This window comes from Choristoneura fumiferana, unplaced genomic scaffold (assembly GCF_025370935.1).
Source record: "Choristoneura fumiferana unplaced genomic scaffold, NRCan_CFum_1 Sck3bRy_83;HRSCAF=262_pilon, whole genome shotgun sequence".
Lineage (NCBI taxonomy): Eukaryota > Metazoa > Arthropoda > Insecta > Lepidoptera > Tortricidae > Choristoneura > Choristoneura fumiferana.
Genome location: NW_027413069.1, coordinates 24,382 through 38,978, shown reverse-complemented (window position 1 = coordinate 38,978; position 14,597 = coordinate 24,382). Strand labels below are relative to the sequence as shown.

At 37.8% G+C, this 14,597-nt stretch overlaps 1 pseudogene; it reads right to left on the bottom strand.

Moving 5' to 3' along the window:
• Positions 1-5,233: 5,233 nt before the first annotated feature.
• LOC141445248 (uncharacterized) lies at positions 5,234-14,595 on the bottom strand (annotated as a pseudogene).
• Positions 14,596-14,597: the final 2 nt, after the last annotated feature.

Genomic DNA, 14,597 nt, shown 5'->3' with positions numbered 1-14,597 from the left:
TTCAGAAAGTTTATTCAGGAAAACTTACAAAACAGGTTTAGGGCTTACTTTTACTTAAATAACCTAGCTAAAGTATAGGCATACAACTGTGAGTTTATGGAATGGACAGCAGAGGCCGTCTCACCCCGTACCCACTTGTTGGTTTTACTTGAGGATAGCAGAGGCCGTCTCTCAAGCTAGACCACTAGCTGAATGATGCACTCTCGTCCGCGCAGCGCCTTTTATTAGTTCCGAATGCAGCCTTCGTAGGCGCTCGGGTGTATCGGGCCGCCGAGCGAGATAGGTTACTGTGCGAGCGGGAAAGTATTCGAGCCCGCGCGCATGTTGTACAGATGTCTTAGTTTATGTTCTACAAGTTTAAATTTTGAAAATGGAACTCTTTGCCAATATTATTGAGTATGTATTTCATTCATTTGTCATTTGTTTTACGATTTGGCGGCAAATTGAAAATTGTCTGTGTCACGTCAACATGAATTTAACGCGAGAAAATTTTCGTGCAATGATTTTTTATGACTTTCGATGTCATTTAAGTCAACAAGAAAGCTATGATAGACTTCGATTGGCCTTTCATGATGAAGCCCCATCTCGTGCGACCATTTACAACTGGTTTAATGAGTTTAAACGTGGTCGCACTAATCTCACCGATGATCTGCGTGAGGGACGGCCTTCTACGGCGACTGAAAATAACATTAGTGTTGTGCGGCGTATGATAGAGACTGACAAAAGAGTGACGTATCAGCAGATTCGGACAAGCTTAGGCATCGGTATGAGTCAAGTGCATAAAATCCTCCATGAACATTTAGCGGTCAGGAAGCTTTGTGCGAGGTGGATACCTCATAATTTGACCGAGGCCCAAAAACTCCGTCGGGTTGATTGGTGCCGTGAAATGATTCAAAGATTTAACGGAGGTGACTCAAATGCTGTTTTCGACACTTACGGGTACGGCTTACGGGGGGAATACTTACGGGTGACGAAAGCTGGGTTTACTGTTATGATCCAGAAACCAAGAGACAGTCTGCTCAATGGGTGTTTCCTTTCGAGGAGTTGCCAACTAAAGTGAAGAGAGGTCGAAGCGTGGGAAAAAAGATGGTGGCCTCGTTCTTCGGAAGGACAGGTCACTATGCGACAATTGTTTTAGAGGATCAAAAAACAGTTACTGCAGAGTGGTACACTAACAATTGTTTGCCACTTGTATTGGAAAAAGTTCGGGAGAAACGACCTCGAAGTAGGATCCTTCTTCACCACGACAACGCCTCGTCGCACACCGCCAGGCGAACGATCGACTATTTAGTGACGTCAGACGTGGAATTACTGGGTCACCGCCGTATACCTAGCCCCGACCTCGCACCTTGCGATTTTTTATTTATCCCGAAAATAAAGGAAAACTTCGAGGAAACTTTTTATGAACACCGAGGAAGCAGTGGGTGCGTTTCAAAAGGCCGTCGAAGAGACCCCTAAGGACGAGTGGGCTAAGTGCTTTTCTCAGTGGTTCCATCGGATGCAGCGGTGTATTGATGTGAATGGACACTATTTTGAAAAGATATAATAAAACTAATAACTTGCTAGTTTGCTCAGTTTTTGATTTTCTAAGAACTTTCAGTTTGACCCTCGTATAAGCCCATACCATCACTAACCTACGATTACAGGACCATGTAAAAGGTAAAGACATTTGGTAAAATTCTCTACTCAATTGGTACATTTTGGTTTCGTTAAACCACTTCCAAAAATGTTGATCTTTTTGGGAAAAAGTGGATATTGTGTCCACATTAAAATTGACTGGCAATCTATAATTATAACCTCACTAGCTTTTGCCCGCGACTTCGTCCGCGTGGAATAGTAACTTTGGAAAGTGTTTAAGTTATTTAGGGTACCTATTCTGCCAATAATAGCACATAGAAACCTCTACGGTTTACTGAAAATAAGCTATTTTAATACATGCTTTATATCTAAACTATTTTTTTTTGTTCTTCCATTCGTTCTAAAACATAAATATTTTGCGGGTAGCCATATTTTAGCAATACGACGTGTATTCTACCCTGCCAACACAAAAAGACTAATTCTTCATAGTGAACTCTTGACATCTTACGTCCTTTATTGTAAGTTAGGAGGGTAGGATTATAATTAAGACGTCATTCTTACTAAGCATAGCTACACATTTTTCCGATAAGTATACTTATAGTAAATTTGTTTGGAATTCCTTAAGAACTTTCATCCCCATATTTTCAAGTATGAAAAATGTCGAAATGTGAAAAGAGCCGGAACAAATGTTTTTTAGGGTTCCGTACCTCAAAAGGAAAAAAATGGAACCCTTAGACCCTATATCCCGTAAACGCGCGGAGTATGTATCGAGTTGAAATTAAAACCCTAAACTCAGGTCAATAGTCCCGGAAGCTGTGAAAAAATCGAACTTCTAAGTTAACGCAATCAAAAGCTACAGTCATTAAAAAGTGTTTCCATACAAATCGCCTTAACTGAAAAAGGTTTAGGGTACTTCCGGCTGTCCTAGAAACTTGGAATTTTGTATAAAGGTAGCTCTATTAGCAATTTTTTTTCCTAACACTGGATATTCATTCATAAATACCTACGTACGGAACCCTTGATGCGCGAGTCTGAGTCGAATTTAACCAGTTTTTTTTGTTCTTATCGAATACCTAAACATAAAGATTCATCGATTTATCTTTGATAATGACGACGTTCCATATAAGTTTTCATCCCCTATTTCATCCCCTCGCAGGTAAAATTTTCAAAAACGCTTGAACAAATATCTATTTTATTTTTATAAGTGCCCAAATGCAAAGTTTCATAAAGTACAATCGATTTATATTCGACAATGACGACCTTCATATAAACTTTCATCCCCTATTTCACCCTCACACAGGAAGAATTTTAAAAAACGCGCGAACAAATATCTATTTATCTCTTATCACGTGCCCAAATGCCAAGTTTCACAAAGAACCATCGATTTATCTTCGACAATGACGATCTTTATATATAAACTTTCATCCCCTATTTCACCCCCATACAGGAAGAATTTAAAAAAAACGCGCGAACAAATGTCTATTTATCTCTTAATCACGTGCCGAAATGGCAAGTTTAATAAAGACTCATCGATTTATCTTCGATAATGACGACCTTCCATATGAACTTTCATCCCCTATTTCATCCCCCACAGGTCGAATTTTCAAAAAAGCTCTTACAAATACCGACTTATTTTTTATTAAGTTCCTAAATGCCAAGTTTCCTCCATATAAACTTTCATCCCCTATTTCAACCCCTTAAAGCCTCTTTTTCGCGATAAAACATAGCCTATGTTCTTTCCCATGGTCTATTCTATCTCTGTACCAAATTTCATCCAAATCGGTTCAGCGGTTTTGGCGTGAAAGCGTAACAGACAGACAGACAGACAGACAGACAGAGTTACTTTCGCATTTATAATATTAAAGTATGGAAGTATGGATTATTGTTGTTCCTTATAAAATTGCAGTATACAACAAGGGAACATTTTAAGAACTGATATTATATATTTATTTAGCCAGGATCGCCGTATAGAAATCAATAAGCGTAGGTTGACGTTATATTTCGAACGACTAATGGTTCAGTACCGTTGCAGGCTATCGTTGCATCTTTTAGGGTCGTTGAAGTTGAAGAGGTTAATAATGCTCTTTACAAAACGGTTACTACACACTTTCATTTTAGGAAATGGTTTTACAAGCTTGATAAATTTCGACAATATTGGTACAATTATTAATTTTAATTACAAAGGTATAGGAAGAAGGACGTTTAGCAATTTGATATTTTGGACTCATGTAGTACATTTTAATCCTAATACACAAAGAGTTGAGTATTTTGAAACAAAATTCCAGCAAGAAAATACATTTTTTAATCTAATAATAGACTTATTGTTTTAGATATATCGGAAATGATTGAAATAGAACTTAAAAATATTACTAAAACAATTTTTTTTTTATTCATACCGAGACTGCATTGATTTTTAAAACCAAAACTATCGTAGATAAAATAAAGCTAGAAATCCATCAGAATCACATCCATCGATAATTTATAACACTCACTATATAACAACATGTCCCAATATATGCCTTACAGTTAGGTACTTGTAGATATTTTCCAAAACATTTTTAACAATATTTTCTATGATAATACTATCCAAAATTCGGATTACATGGTATTGGTACCATAGAACAGTGAACACCAAATATTACAACACATATGTATCGAAGAACATCAATATATCATGCAGTTATATTCTGAATATACGGGTGGGCCCTGTAACAGGAGCAAAAAATTAAAACACAGGTTCTGCTGGAACTACTTTAGTTCTGCAACTTTCAAAAATTAAGTAATTTTGTCATTATGTTTATTCCAAACAAATTAAATGGTATTTTCAATGTACGGCATCCAATAGCCTAAATGACATCGCCTGTCACGTAACAAAATGACCGATTTCGCAATACATTGCTTGTCTAATTAAACTTTAAACTATAATCATAATACAAGTTATTTTCAAAAGTTGTAGAACTAAATTAGCTCAAGATGAAGAGTGGAAGCTGTGGTTTAATTTTTTGCTCCTGTTGCAGGGCCCACCTTGTATTCTCATCATCATCATGTCAGCCGAAAGACGTCCACTGCTGGACATAGGCCTCCCCCAAGTCTCTCTACTCAGACCGGTCTTGTGCTTTCCGCTTTTTACCAAATTAACCTTTTCTAAAGAATAAAGACTATTAGAAGCGAAACTTTTACGATAGCGCGGGTGTCAGTAAAAGTTTAGGCTGTGTGCCTATCTTTCCATCACGCGCGCAGGTTACGTTTGCGCTCAGCAAGGCTACTACGAAACTCGTAACTCGAAGTTCGTGTCGTGCGGTCCCTATCGCTCTCGTATCAAACAGTGTAAGTGTCAGAAAGACCGCACGACACGAACTTCGAGTTTCGAGTTTCGGAGTAGCCCAGCTGCTCCGCCTTGAAATAACTAATTCATTGTTACCGTACCATAGACCCATTTTCTGTATTTGTGCGAGTAAAAGTTGTAGGTTCGATTTCAAATAAACTTTATTCTTTTTCCTTCACCAAGGTGTTTTAAAATTAATCTGAATTATTGCAGCATGTGGTTCAGCTAGTTTGTCAGTTTGACTGGACGCCAAAAATACAGCGTGTATTTTTTATACAAATACAAATAGAAACCAGATGTAGACATTCATTGTTTTTTTTTCGAATATCAATCATAGTATCCGACCGAAGTTTCGGTTTCGGTTTCGGCCAAAAAACAGCCGAACCTTTCGGCCGCGCCGTAACTTACATCGTACTTTTGGGTGGCGCTCGGCTAACATCGGGTGCGCTCGGCACGGCTGGCAATATCGCGTAAGTAAATACGTAAGTAACGTAGAACCCTGTAATATTAGGCAAGCGAGATTTTTCATTATTCATATATCTGGAAAGGCGGCCCACTGGCTTTTTTATTCAAAGTTTTAATCGCGTTTATAAAAGGTGCGGTTTCGGTTTCGACCGAAACTATAACAATACCGAACCTTCGGTTTCGGCAAAAATACAATGTTTTGGTCGGACACTTAATCATACCAATGCTGACCAATAATAGAGTACAATAATTTGACACGAGAGAGAAGCGGTCTGTGACAGCTGTCACGTCAACAAGTGCGACGTTTGAATAAAAACAAAGTAGTATCATGTAGTGTAGTGATACATTGCGTGCTAATTAATTAAGTTCATAAGGAAAGAATGTCGTAATTTACTTTTAAAACATATGAAAATATTTTTATTAGGGCCTTTATTAACTATCTTTAAAGTTTGTGGCTATAATAATAATAGTAATAATTTTCCATCAAACCTTAAAAAAATAAAATTGAATATGAAATTGAGGCTTGAATGGAGCAAAGAAAGGACGGATATCGTAGTGGGTTATTTATAGGCCCTATCAAAAATAAAATTTCAATAAAACATCATGATTTCTGGCAGGTAATTAGATTATTACAAAGATTAAAATGAATAACCATAAACATTTCAGAAATAAGATCTAAGTATTTACAAATAAATTAAAAATAATGAATGATACTAGCTAAAACTTAATGACAATCAAATCCGATACAGATAATGCCAGCCAGTATCTATCACAGACATTTTAACCTTTTTTCAGATTTTAATTACCCACGTTGTATGAGTATAACCAGAACAGTTTTCTCAGTGCAGCTTTTTACTCAAAATAATTTGAATTTTTATATTTCTAATATTTAATTAAAGCTTGTTTTTTTTTAAACTACAACTTAAGTTGCCGCGTGATTTCAAATGTCACAATATCTTCTCGTGGCGTCTTTTAATCCCACCTAAATTCATTCTACCAGCATTATCCGCATCGATATTCATTAAAATAAAAGGAGCAGTGTGGCCATACAAAAAACGAACGTTTTTTTTACGACAACCCACAAATAAAAGTGATCGTTTTTACGTGTGACACTGCTTTTTACTTAATTTTTTCATAATGGCTACGGAACCCTATTTCGGGCGTGTCCGACACGCTCTTGGCCGGTTTTTAACAATTCAAATTGTATTGATGTAATGAGATGACACTTACTTTTAGCGAAAGTCTGTAATGCGAAATATCACCGTGTTGCCCATGAAAATTATATGAAGCCGCGAGCTCATGTGAAAAAAAAAAACTACGCGAAACGAAAATATTTCCTCAAACAAATACGTGTATTACCGTAGATTTAAATTCACCATGTTTTTGCATCAGAGTTGTATAAGGAAATTTGTTCGCCGTGCGTAATTATAAACCGTTAGTAAAAAAGGCAAGGTAAAATCTCGCAGAGCAGGTATATTCTACTCGTAAACGTGCCCTGAAAGTTGAAAGTTATTTTTACTGAGCTTGTATCACTGTGTGCTATTTAGACGAGATTTATCCTCCTAACGCGCAAGTCAAATTTTTGTTTTATGAACATGAAACTTTATGTCACTTCTGAGAGAGTTCAATGTCAAATTACTGATAAGTCCTTTATAAAGGACTTTGGGCGTTAGGAGGTTATAGTCATCATCATCACTTCAAATTCGACATTTCAAAGTGAATTAGAATCTTAGTATACCTACTGCTTTATCTGTATTTTATCATCTCTCCATGGAGGAAAAATTTGACATCACATTTGAAAAAATTCGACATATCATAGTGAATTTGTATCTTGGTAGATACTGCTTTATCTGTATTTTTATAATCTCTCCATGGAGGAAAAATTAGAATACTATGTTAATTTTGTTAAATTTTGAGCCTTCTATGAATTGACTGATTTTCTGATTATTTTTATATTGTGATTTATCGCCCAAAAATCAGCACCATTTTTAAGATTGCTATCAACATTTTTATTATTACGTACGTTATATCGGTGAGGTTTTTACTGTTGAGCGTATACGTTTTTAACCCTTTCAAAATACAAAATACAGTCAAACTCAATAGTAAAACGAATTTTAAACACGGCATTGCGTGAGGATCGCTGTATTCTAAAACAAATTCTCTTATAATTTATAATAGTCGTTGCCGTAGAAAAGGTTCCGGCCGAGTTCTCAAAAATTATTCAAAATGACTTGAATTGATTGACTGACTCATGATCGCTCTCACAAAACAGCGAGGAACATAACGTACATAAAATTTAGACATTTAATGCAATTTTTATTTAAAAGTAAGTTAACACATTGTTGATTGACCGGTTTTTGGTCACCATATTATTGCGCTGGCAACTACGCCTAATTTATCAACTTCAATGTCATTGCTTGTCAGTTTGACAGCAGCATTTTTAAATAGGGTACAGCATAAAAGAGTAGAAGTTAACTCGGGTCTCCACTTTCTCGTGACAGTCACTATTTTGATGCGACATGCTCAAAAATGGCAAGAATATCGTGCAGAAGTAAATTTTTAGTTCTTGTTGACCCATTTTCCACTGTTTTACGCCGTATTAATTATTTGTGAATTACAGAAACCACTTATCGAATTACACAAACGAAACAACCCACTGTTTATTGTGGTACCAGTAAAATTTAAAGCAGTCATACCGTAGTCGTGAGTTCCAGTGTTGCCAGTTTAGCTCGCTGAAGAGGCGTAACGGGACAGCTCTGGCAACACCATGCCGACAGCCTGGAAAAATTGCGCGATCTGCCGTCAGCGTGTTAAACACCGTCCGGTGGTTGGATCATGGTTAGTGGGCAGTGATGGGGTTAAAAATGGATATACATCGCAAAGGGTAAGTTCCACTAAACGTCCGCAACGACCTTGACGCCTTCAAAACCGTTCCACCTACGGCCCGTGGTCGTCGTGAGCGATCGTTCGATACTAAATTTCATCGAAATCCTTCCAGTCGTTTTAGCATTAAGGAGTAATAAAACACATACAAACTTTCGCGTTAAACAAATATTAGTAGGATTGCTAGGGTTAGTAGAATATTTTAAGGATTCTATTAAAGATTTATACAAGAACCTGTATTTTTACCTGGTATTTTTTTGAATTGGATTTTTGACAACGAAATGCATCAGCCATAAGGTTTTATGTCATTAGCAATAGAAATGACAGCAGGGTGTCATCAATTAAGCATTGGCGTGTCGAATACTGGTACATTTATCTTATAAGAGGTGACAACAGATCGACTAAACCTGACTTATAGCCTCTAAAGCAGAGGTTCAAACCCCGGCTCGCACCGAGTTTTTCGAAATTAATGTGCGAAATAACATTTGAAATTTACCACTAGCTTTACGGTGAAAGAAAACATCGTGACGAAACCTAAAACCTGCGAAATAATACAATGGTGCGTGTGAAATTCCCAATGCATAGTGGGCCCGCGTGTGAACTGACGCCCAAGCCCTCTCATTCTGAGAGGAGACCTGTGCCCAGCAGTGGATGTGAAGTCGAACCATTTGCTTCCTGATCCAACAGTAGAACGTTCTCACAGTAAGTGTCATAATAAATTCCTTTGTCAAGCAATGCGATGTCACTATGACTTTTTCTACGAAAAGGTTCCACAGTGGGTCACGTCACGATACAGTTGGTTCGAGTGTACAGTACATAGGCTGGAGATGATGGGATGATTACATTATGTGCATTATTATCAGTGATCGTACTTTTTCTAGCATTTTTGGTGCGAGGTCAAATGACACACGACAGCGACCTAGGGTTGTCGACGTGTATAATATGATTGACGTTTAAAATTATGTAATATTATGTTGTCATTGAAAATGAAACACATTTTTTTTACTTAATCAGTTATTATAATTGTGTATAACATTTATTACTGTAACCCAGTTTCTCCATTGTGTTTAATCAGTTAATAATTATTGCTTATTTTCACACACAAAATCAACGCAACTGTTCTTAGCACTTGACGGGACGTCAGTGAAGAAACAAAATTACTTCTATATTTATGCACTGAAGCCGTGGTGGCCGAGTGGTTTGACATATGGCCTCTCAAGCAGAGGGTCGTGGGTTCAAACCCCAGCTCGCACCTCTGAGTTTTTCGGAATTCATGTGCGGAATTACATTTGAAATTTACCACGAGCTTTACGGTGAAGGAAAACATCGTGAGGAAACGTGCACAAACCTGCGAAGCAATTCAATGGTATGTGTGAAGTCTCAATCCGCACTGGGCCCGCGTGGGAACTACATCCCAAGCCCTCTCATTCTGAGGCCTGCATGGGACGTATATAGGCTGGATGATGATGATGATTTATGCACTGCCATTACCTACGCATTATACTGTCTATGCTAATATATAGTTAGTATATCAATTCCTAATCATAAATATGAACTATAACCTGAGATAAGGATTTATTGCAACTGTGTTACATTTTCTTATAGTAAATTAATCCTTCATGTCATTATGCATATTGGGTTGGGCTTTACATGTTCTAAGAATATTTTCTGTATTTCCGATTTGTTTAATACGCTATTTTATTTTTATTTTTGTTTGATTCTTGGTTCAAACAATTTAATATTGGGCACTACTGACAACCCTAGCACTGCACCGAAAATGCTGGAGAAAGTACGATCACTTATTATTATCATATCTTTTTCCTATAAAGAACGAAATGAAGGACCGATATCCAACCATGCATTGTTGGAACCGTAAAGGACCTTTTTCATCAACATGCTCGGAAATGTATCGTAAGTCACGAAATGGAGACATGAAGTTTCTCATTGATGGCTCCTACACTCCTAATAACTTCTTGCCTAGGCCATGAAGTATGTATGAAAATCCATTTTGTCCGCTGCTCTAACTTTTTAAATTTGCTTACTAACATTAAACTGACAAAGGAAAAATTACGAACAGCCAACCACCACTACTCTGTAATCATTCGATACTGCGATGCGATGCGATGTGATATATGGATGTATGGATGGATGGATGGATGATGACGGACGGGTGACGGACAGATGGATGACGGACGGATGGAGATGGATGGGATGGACGGACGGACGACGGATGAATGATGGATGTTTGGATGGACGGACGGAATGGACGGACGGGCGGACGGACAGACAGATGGCAATGGATGGATGATGGATTGGATGATGATGGATGGATGGATGGATGGATGGAGGGATGGATGGATGGATGATGAAATATTTCCTCACATGTTTGAGAAAGCACATACAAACCTCGCGCCAGAACAGGGATTGCTGGACTCGTTTTATCCGGCTCGTTCATCAATCCCTTACTTCATGGCCTCTGCAGTAATGTACTATTATTTGAATTCCGTCACCACGTCCCGCCCCGCCAGTAGGTGTTGTGTGTGTGTGTGTGTGTTCACCTCGTTGTCGGCGCGCTCCTCGTCGCTCTGGTACTGCACGTCCAGCTCTGAGCTGTTGACGCTGTTCTCCCAGTCCTCGGAAGAGTCACGGATGACGCGTCCACGTCTATGTCCGCTAAACATCACAAAGTACATTTAGACTTTAAATGCAGCCTCCTTTACTTACTTCCTTTTCCAGAATCAGGTAAATCTGGTTCTTCTTACTCAGAAAACGAGCGCTGTTGATTTTGATGATGAAAAGCTGCCCTCTTTTAGTGTGTTTTTTTGGACGACCCGACCGGGACAGATAATGTATGAACAATATGAATGTTTGTTTCGGGTCTTGGCTGTTTAATATGTATTTATCGTCTCCTAGTATCCATAGTACAAGCTTTGCTTAGTTTGGAGTGTCTCATGATTTTATTAATATTATTATTATTATTAAAGTGTGAATGTTCAGTAATCTCTCACCACAAAATAGAAAGGTACAGAAGTCAATCTCATGTATGTACTTCACTTTTCATACCTACGCTCGGCGGTCGCTCTAGGGTTGTCAACTATGGCTTATGCACAAAAACTATCGTGGTAGTGGCACTCGTATCTAGTTGTTTGATTTATTGTTGAGAATGAAACGGAAGAATGGAAATATAAATTAATAATAACTAAAATATTTAATGTTAATGTCATTGTTATATTACAAATTTGTCACAGAAAATATCTTGCGACGATTTCGACATTGGCGAAATGCTCGATTATTATATTTTAAAGTGTAATAAATTCGCATTCTCCATTATTGCACAAAAAAGTTCACAGACGCGTGTCTCAAGCGGATGGCACTCGCGCTCGCACTGGTCCCAACCGGTCCGAGATTTCGTGTCCGTGAGCAGTGTCTATGTGTGCGTTGCTCGAGCGCACTTTGTATGTAGATTGATTGTGTAGTTATCTATTTAGTGGTCTCACCCATGAGCGCGGCGTGTTCCAGCTGGCGCGGGCCGGGCACGGCGGGCAGCCGCAGCGCGGTCGCGTTGACGGCGAGCGCGGCCGCGGCCGCGTGCCGGCCCGACGCCGCCGACGCCAGCGAGCTCAGCGACCCCGACTGCGGCGTGCCGTCCACGTACCGAATCAGCATGTGCTTCTGTTTCACAATATTATAAAACCGATATGAATGCACTATTCGACAGCTGTACAAACTGGTTAAATATTATAGATTTACAAAGTATGCTTGATCAGTATGTAAGATAAATTGATCAGCCAAATCCATACTAATATTATAAATGCGAAAGTGTGTTTGTCCGTCTTTCACGCCGTAACGGAGCGACGGATCGACGTGATTTTTGGCATAGAGATAGTTTATGGGCCCGAGAGTGACATAGGCTACTTTTTATCCCGGAATAAAGCACAGTTTCCGAGGGAACAGCGCGCGATAACCGAATACCACGCGGGCGGAGTGGCGGGCAAAAGCTAGTATTATTATAACATAACTGGTGTGTGAAAGAGAACTAGAACATCAAAGCTTGCGTTTTAAAACCATCTGTTTATGGAATTTCACAAATGAGCAGTTTGCAAAGTGCACATTTATTTACGACATTTACCTAAATATAAATAAATTAGAGCAGATGTTCAGTACTCACTGGATGATCTAACTCGCAGATGGGATTGTCTCGGAGATCAATCATTTCAAGGATCTGCAAGCGGTTAATGTCAAAGTCCTCTGGCACGCTTGAAATCTGCAACACAAAAATATAACCAGTGAGAAACACCTTAGGCATCTGTATTTTTTATTAAGTGGAATAGAGGTCAATCACCAGTCAGTTTTATGTAAAAAAAAAGCCTTATATACAGCCATAGCATCAAAATATACATCAACCTTATGTTTAGTGGCATAAAGGTGTATAGATATTTTTGATAACATATATATATTTATGCTTTTGATTTGACCATACTAGACTATATCACATGAGCTCACGGCTATTTCCATGATTATTTTATGCATAACTTGCTAAAAGTCGTAGCAAACTAACAAATCCGAAACAGACAACGCTTAGTACACCAATATTTTACATTAATACACAGTTAAAACATAAATGAAAAATAATGGAACAGGAAAAAACTTCAATAGCCTTGCACAGACACACACACACACAAAATCACGCCTGTATTCCCAAATGGGTAGCAGAGCACATGAAAGGTTACCGCTTCGAGCCACTTTTAGCAATTTTAGTTTTAAGTTTGCAAAACAGTACAATAGTGACAGGTTGCTACTGTCGCCTACGTATACCTTAACCTACACACACTTGCACAGACACCTGCATTAATATCTGCCACAGCAGTGCAAAAATATTTGACACATTCTACCTGCCTAGAAATGTCAAATATGGTGCCGATAACTGTATGTAGTAGTGTAGACACCTGATAATACAGAACATCATCTTATTTGTTTGGATATACCTACTACATGATAGAGGGACTTTGCTTAAGTTTTTTTACCTTGAATGTACAATACATACTTCATTGTGGTTGAGTTGGAGGAACATGAGGTCACTGCACTGCAGTATGGACATCGGGAACTCTTTGAGGCAGTTGTTACGTAGATTGCAATGGATCAGGGCTTCTAGGTCCCCAAGCGTGTTCGGGAGGGATTCTATTTCGTTGCGCTCCAGGGTTAACCATCTGAAAAGGTTTTTTTTTAAGTAAGTCAGTATATTGTATAAATGAAATAATAAAAAAATATTTAACATGAAATATTATTTAATATGGAAATTTACATACATAGGTCTTTTCTATTATTTTCTTTTTTTTTTAAAGGAAAAGGAAAAGACTTGCTGAAAAAAAATGGAAGATAGGGAGACTTGGAACAAGCTGGAGGAGGCCGACACCCAGAGAGGGTCCAAATTTACAGAACTAGTATTAACACAAATAAATAAACTAAGGAATTTACTAACAACTTGCTGATAATAAAGGAAAAAATAAGTATTGAAACTCCTGTATTTGGAAAATTAAAGGCTTTGTTATTATTATTATTACATACATAGGTACCCAACTTATAAAACTATTGATAATAAATTTTTACATTAATTTCAATTTTATAACCAGAGTTGCCTGCTTGCCCATTTTAGGCTACAAAGATCTTATTTTGTAAGTTCAAGTCAGACTCTCGCACAAAGTTCCATACCATCTATAAACATTCATTAGACATTAGCAAAAAACTTATATATATATATTATAGCAGCCACAGTTATAGGTACATAACATCTGTGAAAATTTCAACCATTTAACTATCACAGTTCATTGAGATACAGCCTGGTGACAGACAGACAGACAGATAGACGGGTTTCCATTTTTACCCTTTGGGTATGGAACCCTAAAAATTATAATATGAGAAACATAGAAAGGTAGATTATTTATCTTCATATTTACTTGTTATTCAAACAATTTTTCTATTGCATAACATCACAATATGAATATAAAACAAAAGCCCTCTAGTTTGAATGTAAGTTCAATGTCAAGTACACTTTCGGGATAAAAATAACTATCCTTACCTCAATTTTGACAGCTTGGTCATCTCAACAGAATAGTTTTAAGTTTGTTCCCTCTTGCACCAAAAGTATCCAATTTACTTAACTTTCCGATCTCCTTGGGGATTTCCTGCAGCCCTATCCTGTTGCACCAGAAGGCTTCGAGGTTCTCGAGTTCCCCAATTTCTGGTATTAGCACTTGTAGAGGATTGTAACTCAAGTTAAAATTCACAAGGTTTTTTAAGTTTCCTATCTCAGAAGGCAAAGAAGTTATGTTGTTATAATCTAGAGTTA